The 15,903-nt window shown below is 46.4% G+C and overlaps 1 non-coding gene across 1 annotated transcript; it reads right to left on the bottom strand.

Annotated features, from left to right (window-relative positions):
* Nucleotides 1-6,974: 6,974 nt before the first annotated feature.
* On the bottom strand, nucleotides 6,975-7,048 carry TRNAN-GUU (transfer RNA asparagine (anticodon GUU)). Its single transcript has one exon. It is a non-coding gene; the product is annotated as a tRNA-Asn (tRNA).
* Nucleotides 7,049-15,903: the final 8,855 nt, after the last annotated feature.

Raw genomic sequence — 15,903 nt, 5'->3', positions numbered from 1 at the left:
CCTGGGTTTCACCCATTGTCCCAGTCCCAAAAAAGAACAGGAAAAGCATTTGCATCTGCGTAGACATGAGGGCACTCAACACATCCATTGAGAGAGAGAAGCACATGTCCCCAAGAATGACTGACACGATGCACATGCTACATGGAGCAAAAGCCTTTTCAAAATTAGACCTCAACAAGAGCTACCATCAGCTTGAACTACACCCAGAGTCCCGCTATATAATCACGTTCTCCACACACCTAGGTCTTTTTCGCTACAAGCTTTGGGGTGTCTTCCGCCGCGGAAATCTTCCAACATGAAATACATCAGATAATCAAGCACATCCCGCAATGTCTTAATTACAACAACAACATTCTAGTGTTCGGCGTGACTCAAGAAGCCCATGACGATGCTCTGCATCGAGCATACCTGGCATTGGAAGAAGCCAACCTGACTCTAACTGTCAACATGTGCGAACTGAGCAAGACGATGCTTAAGAACTTTGGACATATTTTTTCACACGAGGGACTACAACCAGACCCGACAAAATTCAAGCGCTCATTGAGGCGCCACACGCCACCGAACAACATCAGCCGTCCGGTCATTTTTAGGCATGGCCAGCTACTGTACACGGTACATACAAGATTTCATTTGGTCAAACGTGTGCAAGGAGGTCTTCCAAGAAATCAAACGACGGATCGCATCAGCATCATGCATAGCCTACTATGATCCAGATCTTGAAACGGAACTGAACGTAGATGCAAGTCCAGTTGGCTTGGGAGAGATCCTTTCCCAATTCAAACCAGGCACCCTACCATCATCATCATCACATTGCATCGTAGCCTACGCAAGCCGAGTCTGTCTCCTACGGAGTGTGCGTATTCCCAGCCTGAAAAAGTAAGCTTAGCGGAGGTCTGGGCATGTGAGCACTACCATTTGTTCTCTACGGGCGCAAATTATCGATCGTCACAGAGCATCAGGCCCTCACAACCATCTATGGAAAATCAACAGCCAAAATGCCTCCCCGCATTGCACGATGGGGACTTCGCCTGCAAGAATATTCATTTACAATAGTACATCATCCTGGAAAAGACAACAACCCAGCAGACTTCCTATCGAGATATCCCCTTGCCACACATGAGGAATCGCAGTCCCTCAAGCAAGAACAGTACATCACTTACATTGTCAGTAACTCACTACCCAAGTCCCTCACCATCCCTGAAATACTCGACAGCATGCGCCAGGACCAAGTGCTCACGACCGTCAAAAAGAGAGTATACTCCAGGAGATGGCATGAATTGGCACTGGAACAGAAAACCATCCCCGATAGGGAAAGGAAACTACTCCAAACGTTTAATCTTCTCAAACAAACATTATCTTTGTCCCCGGAGGGCCTGCTGCTAAAAGAGGATCGAATCGTAATCCAAGAGACAACTACAAGATAGAGTGATCAACATGGCACACACCGGACATAGAGGAATTGTATTCACCAAACGACAACTGCGGACAAAGGTGTGGTTTCCCCAGATGGATGCAAAAGTCGAGAAGATCCTAGGAAACTGCACAACATGAAAAGCTGTCGCACTGCGCATTCCAGAACCCCTCAAAATGAAGGTAATGCCACCTCAAGTGTGGTCTGAAGTGGCAGTCAATATATTTGGACCCCTGTCCAATGGCAAGTATGTCCTAGTCGTTATGGATGAAACATCCAGATTTCCAGAGAAACACTTAAGGCCTTATTCACAGAAGCATTTCATAATGGTGCAATCCCATTGAAAAAAGCTCTGTGAATCAGGCCCTTAATACGTTCCACAGTGGCGCACACCGTCATCCCTGCATTTGACAGGACATTTGCAGACTACGGCATTCCAAACATTGTAAAGTCTGACAATGGACCACCATTTAGCGGACATGACTTGAGAATGTTCGCTGAACACCTTGGATTCCAGCATCGGAAAATTTGCCCCTTATGAACACAAGCCAATGGCACTGTTGAACGATGTATGGCAAACCTAAAACACACTCTACAAGTGTGCTCCATTGCGAATGGCTCATTTATGCAAGTCATCTGCACTCTCCTCAGAGACTATCAAAACACTCCCCACTGCTCCACGGGAGTGTGCCCCTCCGAACTCATGTTTTGCAGAATTATAAGAACGACCATCCTACATCTGCCCACCAGCGAGGTGTCCGTAGATGCAGAACTGAAGGTGAGAGAAAAAGACAAAGAAAATAAAGAAAGAATGAAAGTGTATGCGGAAATAGGGAGAAAGGCGAAAGAGGCAGAGGTGCACATAGGCAACTACGTACTGGTGCGTCAGACACAAGGGTCAAAGGAAACATCGACATTAAACCCACAACCCATGACAATCACCAATGTCAACCGATCCATGGTAAGAGCAGCAAGCCCAAATGCCACCATCAAAAGAAACTCCTCGTTCTTCCAACAATTAGGATAAGAAGCAATCCACCAAAGCAAAAAGAATGACCCTTCCGATGATTGTTCAGACAGCTACTCAGACTTCATGGAAGGAGACATTGGCACTGACAACAGTGACAGTGAGAGAGACTATCACCCTCAGGTCACTCGCAGTCCATCCAAAAGAACCATTCATAGACCCACCAGATGGATAGAAGAAATTAGCTGAAAGTGGACTTCTTAGTTAAGTGAGAGGCGTGGGGGGTGTAGCGTCCTCTGTCTATGTCCATTAATCACGTCGAGAGGATCTGTCCTCTCTTTATGTTAAGCGCGATGCGCACATTGGTCGGCCAGGTTACAGCCGAAGTTAGGCAGTAAACTGCCATCATTAAAGAAGATATGAGGTGCCTCTTGTCTCCGTGTCATTATTGATTTACCGTCCTCTTATCTGCACGTGAACCACAACACTTATCAACTGAAGTATTTTTGTCGCTCACAATATTTACAGTTTTTCTTGGTCTACCAATCCAGGACATTCCTTGATACATAAACCTTCACTGCAGCCGTACAATCCTTTATCCCTGATAAGGCATTCCTGTTCTCCTTGCATCACTACGGTGGAACCTTCAAAAGGCCTTGGATTCTTAATATCAATAAGCATTGCTTGTTACTTTAAATCTGTTCCTTTCATTGAATTCATATTCATTTTTTTAAATTAAAGTGTTTATTGGTTTCACAAAATTATAAAACATTGTACATTAACATCCCATAGCCCCATAAAATAAACAAAAAATGTGTCTAACACATTAATTATTCTCCATAATTCATCAACTGTCTTTAAATACTCTTCTCACCCCTTCTCCAAAGGGGTAACCTCATTTGGGCAATACAGTTTCTTAGCAAGGGGAAAGCAAACAAATAAAAAGATGGAGAGCTAAAGGAATAAATGAAAGAGAGGCAAAGGGTTCAACTGTCCTAGTCAGTGTCATGGGAAGAATCATGATTTCAATTTTGTGTTTATAAACAGATGTTCCACTAACTTCATCACGGCCAGCATCAGGCTTGTTCTTTCACCAAGTAATACCCATTCCCACTGGTTTTCAACTGACGTGCTGCTCATATTTTCAATGTGTGTCACCAGCGAAATGTTGCTTGTAATTCTATTAAAGCTTCACATGATGTTACTAGGTGAGAAAATGTTTCAACTCTCCCCACTATCCTGCAATATCTGCATTGAGAGTTTACTGGTTCAATGTCCTTCCTTGCCAGTTCAACTTCTCTAGTGGCAAGGATATTTAGTCTAAATCTTAACAGAAGGTCCCTATAGCAGGGAGAGGGAAACTTTTGGAGGTAAGTTGGCAATGTGTTCAGCCCCTTTATCTCCATGCGCAACATTGGTCTTAGTATGTCAGATCCTCTCCTATTCATAGTTTCGATCCAATCTAAGCCCTGGAGCCTTTTTTCGCTTTCATCAGATTTGAAATTAGTTCCTCTAGCTCGATGTTCGAGTCTCTTAAAATTGCCTCAACTTTTGACCTCCACCGAGATAGACCATTTTCAAACTCATATACATGTATTTTCAGAATTTTGAAAGGGGCAGCTGTATTCACCATCATGCATTTCCTATACAAACTTATAGATTTCCACAGCACTACAGACATTAGCGATTGAAGTTTCAATTTGTGTCTGATTATTGGCATCAGAGGCAATTTGGCAATTTCAAGATCTTTCGCCAGAAAATTTCCTCTAGCACTAACCACATTTTCCATGACAGATTTAACATGGCTTCAGAGCCATATGTAAGTATTTGCACCACTTTTTGTCGGTAGAACGTAATACGAAGTAGGAGGGAGTATCTACCGTACTTGCAGTGCAAAACTGCTCCCTGATAGAAAGGGTTTTTATCTTCTGCCTGAGAGACATATAATGGCTCTTCTCATCAATGTTCTTATTGATTATTACTCCCAGATAAACCATAGAGTCAACAATCTCTAGCTCCTGTTTCTCTATTCTCCAAACAAATCCAGGCTTCTTTTTTCTACACGTCGATGACATGGCTAAGACCTTAGATTTTACCAAATTGACCCTCATTCCAGTGGCCCTCAGATATTCACTGAAGTTCGATATTGTGCTCTGTAGGCCAATGAGGGTTTGGTCTATGAATAGCAAGTCGTCGGCATAGAGTATCCAGGGAACCTCGGCCGTATTGACCTTTGCGGGGAATGCACATGCTATTTTTGGGAGTCTCCCAGATCTGACATATATAAGCTAAAGAGCGGCGGTGCCAGAGCACATCCGTGCTTCAGACCGGAGATGGCAATTTTCCTCGAGAGCTGGCCATTGGCAGTTATTTGCACCTGTATCGAGGTATTTGAGTATAAGGCCCTCAAAGCCTCAATCAGGGCCGCCGGACAGTTCCATTAACTTTAATTTGTTCCATAGATTTCTGTTTACGCCATCAAAGGACTGCTCAAGGTCCATATATACACAGGACCCCGATTCAAGAGCTCCTTCTTTCAAAATGTTCATAATAAACAGGTTCAGAGATGTCCCCAGTCCCGTCACAAGCCCGGTTTGTCTGGGGTCCAGCCTCCCAGTTTCACGTAGCAAAATCAAAGCAAACAGTTTACCCAGTGAGTCCCGACTATGGGGACTATAATAGCTTCCCGCCACGATTCCGGGACTTGTTTTGTTAGTATTACCTGCTTGAACATGGATGTGGCGAACCCACTCCATGTTTCAATGTTCTCTTTGAGCACCTGGTTAGAAAGACCAAATGGACCAGCCGCTCTTAAGGAACTTAGTCTAGCTATCATTAGCCTTACATCCTCCTCCGCCAGTGCAAATGACCACCTGTTAGGGCCCTTTCCTTTGTCCAGTACGTTGAATGCATGGCACTTACCAAAGAGGGCAGCGTAATGGGAGACCCATCATTCTTCTGTCACTTCGCTCAGCATAAGGGAAGATCTAAAATTACCACCATTATTGAGAAGTTCCCATAGATGTCTTGTGTTTTTTTGACAGACGGCTTCCGACATTCTTTCTGCATCCCTTTGTGCCCGCAGAGCCCTCATAGCCCACAGCCAGTTGTGATATTTTTTGCTTACAGGCACGGATCTTCTCTTTAGTTTCATGCCCTCTCTCCCTCTTAATCCTTCTAAGGTCAGCTCTCATTTCTCTGCTGGCCCTCACTACCAATGTGTCATATGCATGTTTTGGTGTTGTGCCCAAATTCCCCCTTTTATTTCACAAAGTACAATAATGTTTGAGAATCCACAGATACTCTACAGTGGAGTGATCCTTCTTAACAGCTATCTCATATTGGCGTGCAGTGTTTTTTACCTCATTTGGTATAATCCTCAACCAGTTTTTCCCCCATGTTTACTCTACGGGGCCCATTTGGTTCAGATAATGAGCATGATAACCATCCCGTATCGAGTTGGCCAAGAGATCAAGGTCGCTAAAAGGCTGCTTTACTATTTCAAATCTTGAAACTCTTTCAATCATGTTACTCTAAACAAAGCAGTAGAACAAGCAAGATTTCTGCGAACCTCTACCCCATGTAAATGCCTCCGGTCTATCCCCTTCCGTTCTGGCATTTAGCATGATTAGTTCTCTAGCAGATGTTTCTGTAGCCCACACCCTGACTCTCTCATCCATTTGCCATTCTTTCAGGGGCCATCCATCCCCATTCAGGAAGCGTACGTTCAGATCTCCACATAAAATAATGCTGGAATTGTCCCATTCACTCATACCTTTCTCAACGGTACTCATTATCAATTTGATAAACTTCACCTTCCGATCCATATTCACCCTCCAGAACACATTCACTAGAAGATACTTAGTTACAGCAGGGGAAACGCCCCCTACTAAATTTTAACAATTGCACATATGGTTTCGGATTTTCTTGGCTGAGTATTGTCAGGCCTGCATCCACCTTTATCATAGTTAGTAGACCCGAAAAAGGCTGTCCTAAAATGCCTTTACAAGCCGGATTTAAATGTGACTCGTAGCCTTCACATGAGGGAGCAGACCTAAGCCAAGTCTCCTGGAAGCACAAGATATCATATTGACTCAGATCGCCTAGGTTTTCACTGAATAATGATGAAAAAATATAGCTCTTATGTTAGCCAAGTTGTACCTCTAAGACGGTGCCTGGAAAATAAAGATCTCATGCTTACAAACAAAACAAATACTGTTGGCTTTGCCAATGCTTGTTTTTTTCCTATATAGCGGGCATGTAATAATTGCAAGTTATTTGTCAAATAATGGCAAGTGGTGTCAGGCACAAAAAAATGGATAAGAGCGTGGACGAATGAAATGGAATTCGCAGGCAGTGCCGAAGACATGACATGACATGATTGGTTATTTAGAGAGAGGTTATTTTGTGTCCTGAAGAGAGAGTTCAGGACACATCCTCGATGTAGTTGCAGTGCCGAGTTCTGCATGTGCAAGAGTCGAGTTTAACAAAGACGCGTCTAATATGTTTGGTGATGTGCGCAGTCTAAAAGACCATTATAATAACATAACACAATATGTTATATACTGTTGCAAATAAAAAATTAAAAGAGAGCCTCGTCCCTGGGTGGGCTTGAACCACCAACCTTTCGGTTAACAGCCGAACGCGCTAACCGATTGCGCCACAGAGACAGCTGCTCTTTACCCACAGCCAAGTGTCTAGATACACGTGATGCGGGTGATCTTTAACCTGAACAGCTTACATGATTCGCGCAGTTTGCACACGAAAGTCCAGCACAGTCCTCACATCATGCATCACAACCACGCCCTAAGTACTACTGCTCAAGGACTCGACACACAGCTACATTGTCTATGCTGCATGTCTGCGGTGACGCTTCTGCATCCATGCTCCACTACCTTCGATCTGTTGAGTCTGTACTCCTACGGTTTCCGTACTGCTTCGGCAGCACCTAATCTGTGCCCCTAGAGTACCCCTGCTGCCTCTGTGCTGTGCTGTGCAACGCTGTCCTTCTGCCACAGCTGTATATTTTGTGCACATCTCTTTAGAAGAGTGGGGTGTCGCTCAGAGTCACCGGGGCGGGGCTTAGATTTCCGCTGCCAATCAGTGATCAGAAGGCGGGGTCCGGAATGCGGCCAAGACCGACAGGAAATGCATGTAATACTCAGTGAAGGAGGCAGCTGGGAGTAGCTGGGCTGTCTCCCTGGCAACATCACTACGTTACATCTTCTCGATCCCCACTGTATCTGTGTGATTACTTTACTGTACCCATGCTTAGCCTCTGAGCTGTCTTAGCTGTACCTTTTACATACTCCTACAATGCATGTGCTCTTTCCGTTACTGTTTCTGTGCTGTGCTGTAGCTGTCCTTTACCTCTGAATCATCTATGCTCTGTCTCAGTAGTATATATGCTATGTTCTTCTAAACTCCTACAGTCTTCATATTACAGTGCAAGCAGTGGTGGAAATCGAAAACATGTAAAGGGGGATCCTACAAGGGCTAGTGTGGGGGTGGAGTTAGGAGGAGGGGCGGAGTTCGGAGGAGGCTGGGTTAAAGGAATAGAGCGCTCAAAAATATTATTGTCCCAAGCGTTCGGACATGTGGTTTTAAGCAAACTGTGATAGATCGTAAAAACATTTCCTATGCACCATACCTTAGTTTTCCTCACTTTTACTCATGCGAAATCAAACAACTGGGTGTGGCCATCTTGTGCTAATGTTATCCGTTGCCGCATCGCCCTAAGCTCAAGTGCCCCTGCAGCACTAAATCATATCCCCCGTCCCTGAAGTTGACATCACTATTCCTAGCGATATTCTCCACCTATTTTCATTACATTAGTGGGCAGTGTAGCCAAGCGCGCCCAGTCATACGTATAAACGTCAGTTGACTCAGAACCCGGAATATCAACACACACATCCTCTCACAGCAGAGCGTGCCCCAAATCGGAATAGGAAACACTATTTTTGAAGGAAACATCAATACTCTGCAAATTCTATGACAAGACTGGAGGCGAGCATTATGCTTCATCTTCATTTATTCTACTCATCAGCAGTTCAACAAAACACATATAAAACCAATGAAAAGTGTATAACAAAACTTTTCTCCTTTCTAAAACTACAAAACTCATGAGTCTCTGTAGTCCATGCTCTTTCCACCAGTCACAATCCACTTCCTGTGCTTGGACTCCTCCTCTTCTTTTACTGCTCTTCAAGCAGATAAGTGTTTTTTCTTCCCTCAGTGAGTTATTTGACCGAGTGTGAGAGTGACCGATTGTGAATGGAAGAATAGTTGAAAGAATAGATTATACATGTTTAGAGTGTACACGGAGCGTGTGTATGAAGAGAGATTCGGCTAAAACGTTTTTTAATCCAAATGCGAAAATATATATATAATCCACTGTTAATCTTTACTCAGACGCGCATCCGCGTACAGCGTTAGGCGTTTTTACATTTTGTAATCACCGAGTATAGTAAGCAGGCAAACCCTCTAGGGATTTTTTTTTTTTTCGTTTTTCCTGTTTCAGTAGAAGTCTGTCCGCGAGGCCGACGGCCCCGTGTCGTAAGACCGGCAATGCAGGGGTCCCATCAGCCTCGCGGACCGCACACCCAGTTCACGCCTACCCTCGTGTAGGCGGCCCCCACCTTTGCGTGGGAGGGGCTAGCGCCCGTACGCACCGAAAAAGTTACAGAGCCAGATCGAGGCTCAGCACCTCAGAGCAGTAGCCCCCACCCGCGGGTAGGCAGAGCTAGCGTGAGCAAAGCTCGGAACTCAGCGCTCCCAGGATCTAGCCCCCACCCGCGGGTGGGAGGAGTTTCAGCGCGCGGAGTCGCGTTTGCTTTACTACGTCGCAGTGTCGGACACACTGTTTTCCCGCACAGCTCCAGATCGCTCGTTCGAGCGTTGATGGTTTTGTGTACTTAAAGAGTTTAAGAACTTATAAAAGTGATCGTCTACATCGCGTGCGCCGTGCTGTGCAAGAAAGGCACTCTCTTAAAGCTCAGCCAACCCTCAAGACCATTGAGGAGCAGAGCCACCAAATAAAAATTAAAAAAAATAATAATAAAAATAAAGTTTGCAGACAATACATCAAGAGAAAGCGGTGGGCGTGCTAAAACACCTGATCCATGTAATTTTATGCACACAGCACACCAGAGAATTTCAGAATTCGAGTGGAGCGAGGAAGAGCAGTGGCCGGACCTGGCAGACAGCTTTAAGCAAGTGCTGGGTAGCTCTCTTATTGATGCGGTGGCGGAGGGGGTGAGACCCCTCCAGGAGAGGCTGGAGACGCTGGAAGCCATGCTTTCACAGCCGGATAGTAGCACCAAGATCCGTAAGCGCAGGCCCACAGAACCCTTGAAAGAGGGACAGAAGGGGAGTAAACTAGCCCTCAAGAAGAGAGCCTCTGACGACCCCCAGGGGTCATTGGATGAGGCAGTGGAAAAGGCCTCGGAGGTGCCTGACGCTTTCGCAAAGCTTAAGGAAGCGTACCTACGAAAGCAGGCTGTGCCAAACCTCATGACCCCCACTCCAGGGGATGACAATATCGGAGAAGACCCAGGCTCGGAAGAGGAGCCGGCAGAGGACCAAGCCTCGCAATAGGAAGAGGAGGTCGAGGAGGAGGACTGGGCGAGGCCCAGTGGGGCTAAGAGAGCAAGGAAGGAAAAGCACCTTCTGGAAGATCAGGATGAAATGTTCGACCCGGACAGCATCTGCAATCCAAGGTCCACCGAATGGCAACCATCCCCCCGGGTAGCACAATATATGGCAGTAAGGCTACGCAAACCACTAGACAAGGAGGTGAGGCAGCGTCTACCAGCAGAGTGCCCGCGCCCGGACCTGCCAGGGAAGGTAGCGGAAGCTCCCGAACTCGACCCAAAAATGTTGACCTTCGTGTCAAAGACGAGCAAGGACCCCCGCAAGGGCATTGATAGATCCTGGAAAAGCTGCCAGGAAAAGGTATTAGACTTGGCAGGTCCCCTCACCAAGATTATGGACCTCGCAGAAAGGGCGAAGGACACAGGAGAAGAGGTAGACCCAGAAGCCCTCGTGGGGTGGGCCCAGAGAGCCGTCTGTCTCCTCGGCAACGCGAATTGTGCCATCGCTTCAGAGAGAAGAAAGGGCCTACTTCTCAAGATAGATTTGAAGCTTAGCGATTTGTCGTCTTATGAAGCGGGAGAAGGAGCCCAAGGCCTTCTGTTCGGAGAGACATTTGGAAAGGAAATGGGCCGGTTTGTCGGAACATATGCTTCACTAGAAAAAGCGCAAGCATCAATCCGCTAAATATTCCCCAGTAGAGTTTTTGGAGGGACCGGCCGCTTCAGGGGTCGCGCAGCCGGTCGCAACCAGGGGGGAAGAAGACCCCAGAACACCAGAGCGCAATACTGGGAGAACAAAGGTCAAGATACCTTCTTTCCGTCCAGAGGAAGATTCCCGAGGGGCCGTAGGTCCAGAGGATCAGGACGAGGGCAAGGTTTTACACAAGGTGAGCGCGATACAGTATCCTCCTGTAGGAGGGAGGATGCACATATTTTTATAGAATTGGCGCGAGCTTTCAAGCGATTCTTGGATATTGCAGACCGTCAGAGGTCTACAGCTAGATTTCATAGAGGACCCGGTTCAGCGGAGCATCCCGCAGGGCCAAAGGTTGGCGCAAGCAGAACAGGCATGGCTAGACAGTGAAATAACGCAGCTGGTCAACAAGCAAGCAATAGAGAGATGCAAGACTTCCGAGGTTTGTGAGCAATATGTTCCTAGTGCACAGGAAGGAGAAGGTACAGCCAGTTATAAATCTCAAAGAGCTGAACAGCTGGATTATATATCGGCACTTCAAGATGGAAGGCGCCCATCAGCTCAGAGTCTCCCTAAGAGAAGGAGACTGGCTGACGCGTCTAGACCTGAAAGACGCTTACCTTACTATACCTGTGATCGAGGAGTACAGACTATTCCTAGCTTTTCACTGGCGAAAGCAATTCTGGCAATTCAAGACGATGCCATTCGGACTTGCTTCTGCTCCCTGGGCATTCATGAAGCTGATGAAGCCAGTGGCAGCAGCGATCAGGGAGAAGGGCATCAGGCTAATAATTTACCTAGACGATCTCTTGCTCATGGCAGAAGATCGGGAGGTCCTAATGTATCAGACGAGATGGGTGCAAGATCTTCTGACCTCACTAGGATTCCTAGTGAACACAGAAAAGTCAGACACCACGCCAGCGCAAAGATTAGACTTCCTAGGTTTTATACTAGACACGAGGAAGGCGACACTGGAACTTGCAGCTCGGAAGATGAGAGACATCAAGAGAGAGATCAGAGTATGCTTGGAGAAGCAGCAAGTATCTCTCAGAACGTTAGCAAGAATAGTGGGGCTACTAGCAGCTTCTATTCAAGCCATATTCCCTGGGCCCCTGCATTACCGAGGGCTACAGCGATTGAAAATAAAGCACCTGAAGCAGGGTTTGAAGTACCATCAACTAGTTCCTCTCAATGAATCAAGATTCCATTACAGAGCTAGAATGGTGGTTAAAGAATATGGATGCTTGGAATGGGCGAGCCGTATTCAGAGACAAGCCGGATCTGATAATAGAATCAGACGCCAGCCAGAAGGGCTGGGGAGCCAGATGTGGGTCTCTGCAGACCGGAGGCAAGTGGAGCGAAGAGGAGCTTCGCCTACACATAAACTGTCTGGAACTGCTAGCAGGATCGTTCGCGATCAAGGCTTTCACAAAGGAAAGAGTAAGATCTTGTGTCCTGCTGAAGATGGACAACATCTCAGCAGTGCGATACATCAACCACTTAGGCGGTACAAGGTCCAAGATGCTTTCAGAGCTAGCAAAGGACCTGTGGCATTTTTGTCTGCGATCAGGGACATCAGTGACAGCAGAGTATCTGCCAGGAACACTGAACGTAGTAGCGGATTGGAACTCTCGTTACCTGACGGACTCCAGTGATTGGAGGCTGGATCCGGCAGTGTTTCAGAGGTTGAACACGAGATGGGGACAATTGCAGATAGACCTTTTCGCTTCCCGGCTCAATGCACAGAGGAACCTCTACTACAGCTGGAGGCTGGACCCAGGAGCACTGGGAACCGATGCATTTTTACAGGAGTGGACAGGAGGTCCTCACTGCGCTTTTCCCCCCTTTGTGATGCTGAGCAGGGTACTGGCGAAATGTCGGAGGGAGAAAGCGGAATTGGTGTTGATAGTGCCTTTATGGAGGTCTCAAGTGTGGTTTCCCACTTTGATGGAACTAGCGATGGACGTACCCAGAGTCCTTCCCGCAGGAGAACGACTCCTCACGGACCCAGCTGGGTCATGTCATCCTCTGAGAGGGAGAGGGACACTCCCGCTAGTCGCGTGCAGGATATCATGAGACGTTGGGCGCTGCCTGGAATTTCAGAGCAGGCTGCTCAGCTCATCGCTGAATCCTGGGCTCCTTCCACTAGGAGGAGCTATGACGCAGCTTGGGCGAAATGGACAAGCTGGTGTAAGAACAGAAGTGTTCATCCCGTTTCAGCACCTGTAGTGGAAATCCTTAACTTCCTAGCAAGCTTGTTGCAGAACGGGAGAGCTTTCCGCACAGTAGGAGTATACAGATCAGCAATTTCAGCTGGTCACATGCCAATAGAAGGTGCCCCAGCAGGAGAACATCCGGCAGTGGGGATGCTCATCAGAGGGGCAAGATTTAAGGTTCCTCCAGAGCCCAGGTATAACACAACGTGGGACGTGGCAGCGGTACTGCAATTATTGGCAGGTTGGCCGGCAGATAAGCACCTTTCACTTAAGCAGTTATCAGGCAAACTAGCTATGCTTTTGTGCTTAATTTCCTGCAAGCGAGTATCAGACGTGAGAGCGCTAGAGATTAACAGACGGTCATTCGGACCGTTGGGAGTCACGTTCTCAATTGTACGAAGGACCCAGACAGGGACATCTTCGGTACATTATCCATATTTCCCTAACAATTTGAAATGGTGCATAGCACGATGTATTAGGAAGTACGAGAATAGAACTGCAGAGAATACAGCAGCGGGTACTACTCAGTTATTAATAGTGCATAGGAAGCCCTACCAAGCTGTTGCGTCAGCTACCATCGCAAGATGGGTCAAGGAGGTCATGCATGCAGCAGGTGTGAATGTGAACACGTATGGAGCTCATTCTGTGAGAGGGGCAATGGCCTCGGCAGCTGTGAGAGCAGGAGTATCTTTAAGTGAAATAATGTTAGCAGCAGACTGGTCAAGTGATCGCACATTTAAAGAGTTTTACTTTAAGCCAGCAGAAGGTTTGGCTAGTACAGTTTTGGGGAAGCTTTGAACAAGCATAATGCTCACCTCCAGTCTTGTCATAGAATGAAGATTACCCCTGCTATCTGCGCTGGGAGTATTAATTCTATTAAAGGCTAGGAGGCGAGCATTAAATTCCCACCCGAGTATTGTACTGTGTATAAAATGTCGAGACATTATATGAGCGAGTACACTACATACGCCCACCCTAAAATCTGATATCCTTGTTTTCTCTTAGGGGAAGATCAGAAGAATAGCTGAAGCCAGTAGAGAGGCGGAGTATGGCAAGAGACCGGGAGTACTCTGGAAGTTGAGTTAAAGTTCAGAAGAGCCTTCGCATCGCTTAGCGAGGAGAAGTTAAAGACCATGAGAGACTATCAGAGCGAGTAAAAGCAGAGGAGGAGTCCAAGCACAGGAAGTGGATTGTGACTGGTGGAAAGAGCATGGACTACAGAGACTCATGGGTTTTGTAGTTTTAGAAAGGAGAAAAGTTTTGTTATACACTTTTCATTGGTTTTATATGTGTTTTGTTGAACTGCTGAAGAGTAGAATAAATGAAGATGAAGCATAATGCTTGCCTCCCAGTCTTTAATAGAATGAATACTCCCTGCGCAGATAGCAGGGGTAATCTTCATTATAATGTGCTTTTATTTCACAATAAATGCTCCGAGAACATGCCTCAATTACGATTTTCAATTCCGATCATCAAATCTTTAGCATGAGTCACACGGTGTTCCTTTTGGTGGAAAAAGCGCATTTGATGCACCTTGAATCGCAAGGCTTCGGCATCGGCTTCTTGCTAGACCACCGTAAACGATGACAGGTTACTCCTCGTCGTTGGTACCGCAAAAGGGCATATAGGCCTGGGGCAATCATCCCAAAACACTGTGATTGACATCCATCCATTGAGTTGTATCTGGCACTGGCGATTGAAGAAGCCATCATTTGGTATCTGGAAACGATTACATTCGCAGTAAGGAAGGATGTGGCTGTGTAGAAAACATTAAAAAAATATATTTCAGTAGCCATTCTTTATTGAAATGTATCGAAACCTGATCATGAACACAAACCAGAAACAATGGAAACAAACACAGAGAAAACATTGTGGAAAGTTGGAGTCTACGATGTGCTTCAGAGTTTAGTGCTGTGGGTACGGCTTAGCTCGCAATCGGTTGCGGAGCTGACAGAAAAATTTGAACAACACATAGACGGCATTATAACTTAATATTAGCAAAGAACTTTCGGTGATGGACTGCCCATGTGCCCGTGACAAAGACAAATACATATGGGTTGTGTTTGCGTGTCGTCACTGTATGCCCCAACCAACAACCCATTTCAATGCAAGTAAGCAATACCGGTCAGAAAATTAAATCTTGATTCGTTTGTCTACAAGCTCGTCTACTGTCAAACTTTATAATTTACATTAGATTTGGTATTTCCATTTTCGTGGCGTAACGCAGAGTGCCCGCTCGTGCCCGCTCAGACCAACGCTTCTCATATAATGAAATAACATGTTCCTTTGTCCAGTTTTAATACAGTGAACCTTATATTTTGAAACACCATAGCTTCCTTCAATCCATAGCAAATCCTCCATTTATTCCAAGATCAACAACAATTGAACCTTGTTAGGAGCAAGTACGCAAAGTTTCGTTTTCCCGAAGGAAAGCCACAAATCAAAACCACCCTGTACAATTTGCGTCAGTGTGAACTCTCCAAAAGCAACATCAAAAGCTGTGACCTACAATCAATGGCAGCGATTAGCTCGGCCGACCTACCAGGCATTTCAAATATTTTCGAAAAATAAACGAATTGTCAGTGTTTGATACTTGCTAAAGGCAACATTAAATGACTGTATTTCCCTTGAGAATTGACTCTCGCAGAGCTGGCAGGGGAAGGAGGTGTCGGGTGCTGGCAGTGCACGGGGCTCAGAGAGGGAGATGCTGATCATTCGGGGCCTAGAAAAAGATGGCGTTATTCATGGAACAAATGTGTGCTGAAAACCGTGGCGCAAGCTGGCGCAAGCATGAAAAAGCAAGCGCACGTGTGCGATTCATGGAAGGGCCTGCGCATGTTTTCTCCGGGATGTGCGCCAAATCCGTGCGCGGTGCTTACGGGCGCACACGTCACTGCAAGATCCCAAACGCCGTGCGCGACGCGCACAGCAAAAGCGTACAACATTAGCGCACACACCAAAAAGGGGGTGGAACACGGGGCAGAACGCGCAGAATGGGGAACGTGTGAAAATAAGGGCGTAAC

The sequence above is a fragment of the Ambystoma mexicanum genome, chromosome 1p (assembly GCF_040938575.1).
Source record: "Ambystoma mexicanum isolate Mex_15411 chromosome 1p, UKY_AmexF1_1, whole genome shotgun sequence".
NCBI classification, from domain to species: domain Eukaryota; kingdom Metazoa; phylum Chordata; class Amphibia; order Caudata; family Ambystomatidae; genus Ambystoma; species Ambystoma mexicanum.
This window is presented reverse-complemented; position numbering and strand designations above follow the sequence as displayed.